The sequence below is a fragment of the Myotis nattereri genome (assembly GCF_964212035.1).
Source record: "Myotis nattereri genome assembly, chromosome: 13".
In the NCBI taxonomy this organism is placed as follows: Eukaryota; Metazoa; Chordata; class Mammalia; order Chiroptera; family Vespertilionidae; genus Myotis; species Myotis nattereri.
This window is the reverse complement of record NC_138088.1, coordinates 56806698-56812697: the sequence shown is the minus strand read 5'-3', so window position 1 is coordinate 56812697 and position 6000 is coordinate 56806698. Positions and strand designations below refer to the sequence as shown.

Sequence of the window (6000 nt, the reverse complement as noted above, 5' to 3'; positions counted from 1 at the left end):
CAGCCAACTTCTCTGGTCATTCGGGCCTTTGCACAGAAAGCTCACAAAAGTGGCGGGTGGCAGCGTGGAAAGTGGGTGGAGATTGCGTGTCATCTCTAACAACACTGATATCCCCGACCAAGGCCGGCCTGGCTACTGCCGCTACCGAGTCTCTCCGCAGCTGAGACCAACGAGGGACTGCACTGTGGTACTGCACCCTGGGGACCAGCCGGCCACGTGGTAGCAAATTGATCCCCCAAGACGTCATTGGAATAGATGCTCTTCCTCGCTGGGGGTTTCCTTCCCTGCCCACTGGCTTCCACCAGGAGCCCCATCAGAGACTCACTGAGCGTGTCTTCACTTGACATTAACCCACCACGGCCGCCTCTGACCAAGGAACCACAGATGTCGTGGGATTTACAACTCTACCCTGCGTCCATTCTCAAGGGCAGGGAAAGCCGGGTGGCCTATTTAAAGGTGCCCAGGGTGCTTTGGCCGGTTTGGCTCAGTGGATAGAGCATCGGCCTGTGGACTGAAAGTTCCCGGGTTCGATTCCAGTCAAGGGCACGTGCCCGGGTTGTGGGCTTGATCCCCAGTTGGGGGCGTGCAGGAGGCAGCCGATCAATGAATGATTCTCTCTCATCATTGATGTTTCTATCTCTCTCTCCCTTTCCCTTTTTCTCTGAAATCAATTTTTTTTTTTTAAAAAAAAAAAAAGGTACCCAGGGTGCCAGTTGAGGCTGTTTCTGTGCGATTGGACACCTTCTTAAACAGGAATCAATAAATGGTCCTGGTTTTCCTGTGGCCAGAAGGCCCTGGTCCAGGAACAGGGGATAACGGTGGAGGAGGCGCCCCTCACTGTCACACTGCAGGGGCTGCTTGCAGGACTGTTTCCTCCCCGTGCCCAGAACTTTGGGATCGGCGGGGTCATAAGTCTTGGTTCCCAGGGAATAATGCATTCCAAGAGGGGACATTTACCCTGTCTATAAGTTTCCATAAAACCACAGGGACCCTTCCTGGTGCCACATTTATTAAATTAACCCATTGAACTCTTCCTGCTGCTCTCGGGGTGGGGGTGGGTTTCTCCCCATTTTACAGATGTACGCCCAGAGTGGTGGGCTGGGGTCCCCGCCAGAGGTCAGGGCTCAAAGGTGGATTCCTGGATCTGATTCCGGGGCAGCCCTGTGATTTGCTCCACGCACCGCACGTCTGCCGAAGCAGTTCTCTCCCCCAGGGCGGTGGGCGGCAGCGTTTGGAGACCGGAAGCCAAGAGTTAATGGTTGGAACACACACGTGCAGCTCTCAGGGGCTGCTTCAGAGCTGCCGACATCCAGCGTGAAACGTGGGTGAGTAATTCTTACCAAGAGCGAGAGTTCATCCCTGGTAACCCGCCCCGGCGGCTCTGGGTGCCATTCGGTGTGGGCATTGCCCGGCTGCCTTGCTCTCCCCGCCCTCCGCGCTCCGCGCAGCAGCCAGGTTATTTTCAGCAACGGCGCTCTCCGATTCTAAGACTGCAAACCTGCTCCTGAAAGAATACGATGAGCAGCAAAGGAAGAGGTGGGGTTGGGGTGTCGCGGAGCCGCGCAGCCGGGCGGCAGGGAGTGTCGGGGGAGGGCCTAGGTTTGGGGCGCCCGCCCGCGGTGACGCGCGCCCCCCGCCCGCTGCAGCGCCACTGCAATGGCCGAGCGGGACCTTCAGACGCCGCCGCCGCCCGCGGGGAGCCTCGGTGAGCGGCCACCAGCCACCCCGGTCCCTGGTCCCGGGTCCCCGGTCCCGCGCGCCGCCGCAATCTGGGCGGGCCTCTGCGCTTCCCACGCCTGGCACCATGCGCCCAGGGGCTCCGGAGCTCTGCGCTGCGGGATGGCTTGGGGTGGCCCGGAGATGCCCAGGAGTGGCCAGGAGGTGGGCCAGGGTTGGGCCAGGAGATGGGCCAGGGGTGGCGCGGAGGTGGCCTGGATGGCCCGGCGGCAGGGTGCGTCTTGCCTGCCGGGGCGTCCGGGGGCGGGGGTGTCTCAGCCTCTCCAGGCCCCCTCGGCCCCGTCTCTCCCACGCCCTTTCCCGGGAACCCCTGTGCGGCCGTGGGCGCACAGGCCCAGCGGGGACGCGGCCCAGGTGGCGCAGGTGCTCGCACCTGGCCCTGGAGGCCGCAAACTCGGGCGTTTCTGTGTCGCCGGCTGAGCCGCGCTCAGGAAGGCGCGGCCCCTGCGGGGATTTTATTTTTCTATTTTGGTGTCCAGGTTTGTAATCTCGCGTGTTCCGGTTTCCGGGGTGGCAGAGTGGCTGTCGGATGCTGACTTCCACTGGAAGCCGCAGAAGGAGGGTTCGATTGGGGTCAGCTTTCCCAGCGAAAGCCTGCCTGCTGTGCCTTTGCCCAGGCCTCTGGGGAGGGGCCGGGGGTTTTAGCAATTCCTTCCTGCTCTGCCTGTGGGCTTCTGACCCTACACTTCCTTCCTGCTGTGAGGGAAGCCGAAAGGCTCCCGCTGTTGCCTGCCGCCCGCCCCCAATCTAAGGACCACCGGTGGTGGGTGGTGCCGGCACATCCAGGCTCTGACTTGAGGAAATGCCCCTTTGCCTGGGCTGCACCAGGGGCAGCTGCTGCTCAGCCCTGGGGGTCCTACTGAGGCGGCCTGGGGGGGTTGGGGTGGGGGAGGGGGGAGCACAGGGACCAGGCCCTGAGTCTGCAGGGGCTTAGGATGGAGAGTGGAAGCACAGGACCCTCCCAGCCCTTCGGCTGTTTTTCTGGAAGCTGATTTGTGCCCATGAATTAAGACTCGCTTTGGCAAGGGCCTGCAATAGTTCCTCCCCACATTAATGGTGAGGACGCAGAGCCCTGCCAACCTCCCCGCGAGCCTCACCGTAAGGAATGGAACTTCCCTCCTAGAGTGTTTCCAGGATTTGTCAACAGAACACGTCAGGCAGGTGATGGCTCTGGAGGAAGAGCCCGCCGGCGGTCTGGGATGGGGCTGCTCTGTGTCTGTACAGAACACGGCACCTGCTTGGGGTCCTGGCCGCTAACCGGGAAGAGAGTAAACAGCCTGCATCTCACGCCTGACCCGGACAGGTCCACTTTCTCCCAAAATTCATATGGTTGGGAAAAAAGGAATTTTTGTACTAGTGCGTTTCAGTTGGGGGCTGGTAGAGCTGTAATTTCATTAAAAATTTTTTGTTGTTGATTGATTTTAGAGAAAGAGAGAGAGAAGCATCGATTTGTTGTTTCACTTGTTTATGCATTTATTTGTTGATTCCTGTGTGCGCCCTGACTGGGGATCGAACTCGCCAACTTGGTGTTAACAGGCCAGCGCTCTAACCAATATAGCCACTCGGCCAGGCCTTAATTTCTATTTAAAATCAGATTTCCAGGCAAACTGCTGCATCCTGTACACGCTTATTGTTTCAGGACTTTGTGTTGAGACATGACTGGCATTTATCATCCATACTGATGCCACCTGCTGGGAACCAGGCACAGAAGGGGAGAGAGGCAGCAGACAGATGGTCGGTGGTTGGTGCAGTTCAGGTGCCCAGAGCCATAGCACCACCCTGCAGCCATCCTATCCCAGGCCTGGCACCCCGGGAGCCACACAGGGGCCGTCCCTGGAGGCAGTTGGTGGCATCATGGTCAACAAGTTCCAGGGCCCAGCTCAGTACAAGTTTGCTTTCGGGATATTTGCAAGATCTAGGATATTGTGAACAGTGCATAACAATGAACAGTTATTATAAAAAAAGAAAAGATGAGAGAGAGGAGAGTGGTGATAAAAAGTCACCCATTTCTTTAAAAAAAAAAAATGTTTTGCCCTGACCAGTTTGGCTCAGTGGCTAGAGTGTCAGCCTGTGGACTGAAGAGTCCCAGGTTCGATTCCGGTCAAGGGCATGTACCTTGGTTGCGGGCACATCCCCAATAGAGGTGTGCAGGAGGTAGCTGATCGATGTTTCTCTCTCATCGATGTTTCTCTCTATCCCTCTCCCTTCCTCTCTGTAAAAAATCAATAAAATATATTTTTAAAAAATATGTTTTTAGCCGAAACCGGTTTGGCTCAGTGGATAGAGCATCGGCCTGCGGACTGAAGGGTCCCAGGTTTGATTCCAGGGGCATGTGCCTGGGTTGCGGGCACGTCCCCAGTGGGAGATGTGCAGGAGGCAGCTGATTGATGTTTCTCTCTCATCGATGTTTCTAACTCTCTCTATCTCTCTCCCTTCTTCTCTGTGAAAAATCAATAAAATATATTTAAAAAAATATGTTTTTATTGATTTCAGAGAGAGGAAGGGAGAGGGAGAGAGTGGTAGAAACATCGATGAGAGAGAAGCATTGATTGGCTGCCTCCTGCATGCCCACTACTGGGGATGGAGCCCACAACCAGGCATGTGCCCTGTCCGGGAATTGAATCATGGCCTCCTGGCTCAGCCACTGAGCCACACCAGGCGGGCAGAAAGTCACCCATTTCATGGCACCTGCTCTCTGCCGGGCACTGCTCTGATTTCCCCACTTGTGTTAAGGTACGTCGGTATCAGCCTGAGGGGAGAACTGGCGGGAGAGGGGAAGGGCCTTGTCCAAGGTGAAAAGTCGTTGTAAGACCCATGTCTTTCAGTTGTCATCCAGGGCCCAAGGGGCCTCCTCTGGGCCTGGGCCTCACACTCGGCCTGTGTTCTCGGCTCTGAACACCCTCCCCCAGCAGCGTGACCCAGGCCACCCCTCCACACCCACCGGCTGCCTGGAGGAGGTCTCTTAGGTCAGCATCATGTCTGTGCACCACAGGGAGGGGCTCCCACTCCTCCCTGGTGCTGGGCGGCATCCAGCCAAGATGACCAGCTGCCTGGCTGCCTTCTTCTCTCTGGTCTGATGGTTCCTCACGTTGGGCATTATGATATTAGAAATGGTTAACCAAACCAGGACTCGAAGAGCCACTCACACCAGCTTCATTTGGCTCGTCCTGCAAACAGCCCTTCTCACCGACAGGCTTTGGGATCGTTTCTTTCTTCGTGTGGCTGCACGCTTGGCCCCTCTGCTGTTCAGGGAGTCCCAGGCGTGTGGTTTCCTTCTCCTGTGTCTGCGCTATATTGTATAAAGCCTCTGTACGGCATCTTTTGTATCCTAAACAGGGATTCTGCCAGCTTGCAGTTTCTAGTCAGAGGTTTTCTGGGTTGGGGTCCCTGGTGCAGAAGTCGCAGACAATCCAGATCATAGCAGGAGAACAGGGCCCGGCTGGGCTGCCCCAAGCACTTCTCTCGGAAGCGCCCACAGGCACGGGTCCGGGGCTTGCGTGCCAGCTGTGGGAGGGAGCATGTCAGTCACAGGCCTTGAACGTTGGTGGGGTTCCTTGGGGACCTCGATGAATAAGGCCTTCTCCAGAGAGAGTCACGTTTGCTCCTGCGTGGCAGCTCGGGCACCTAGTTGGGGACACTTTAAACCCAGCTCCCAGCTTTTCCCTTGTTCCATTCACCTGCAGGGGTGCAGACCAACATTGCAGGACCTGTCAGAGGTTAGGGGCTAGTTGGCAGATATGGGGGTGGGTGAAGTGAGGTTGGGGAAGGTGGGGTCTGCAGGAGTCTAGACAAGAGCCACCACAGACAGCCCAACAGATGGACCCCACATGGCTGGTGCCGTAAGCTAGGTCATGAGTCAGGGAGGGCTGGTGGCGGGCTGGTGGCACCTGCTCTGGCCCCACAGTGCGTCAGCTTTCGGATGACCAGCGCTCTCCGTGGTCCTCACCTTTTCTGATTTCAGGGAGAGCAGGGCTGGCTGGCAGTGTAGAGTAAGGTGGGGCCACCACCTGGGTCCGGTGGAAGGCTGGTCTGGGATCTGAAATCAGGAATAGAATCAATGTGGGGGCAGCACCATGGACAGCACCCAAAGGCCTTTCAGCAGGAATGGGGGTGACTGCTCTTCACTCCACTGGCTTCTCTTGGCTCCCAGGGCTTGGGCGGGAGGGTGCTGGGCTCCCACATGTGCCCAAGGAAGGCAGCTGGCTCCTCTGGGTGCACCAGATGCTGCTGGCTGCTTTGGGGGCTCATTAGGGCAGATTTCTG

General features: G+C 57.4%; 1 protein-coding gene across 1 annotated transcript in view; it reads left to right on the top strand.

Annotated features, from left to right (window-relative positions):
* Nucleotides 1-1564: 1564 nt before the first annotated feature.
* JAKMIP3 (Janus kinase and microtubule interacting protein 3) overlaps nt 1565-6000 on the top strand; it is a 51806-nt gene continuing 47370 nt past the window's right edge. The window contains exon 1 of the mRNA XM_081104482.1: nt 1565-1705. The gene's annotated coding sequence lies outside the window, so the exon portion shown is untranslated. The remainder of the gene's footprint in view (nt 1706-6000) is intronic.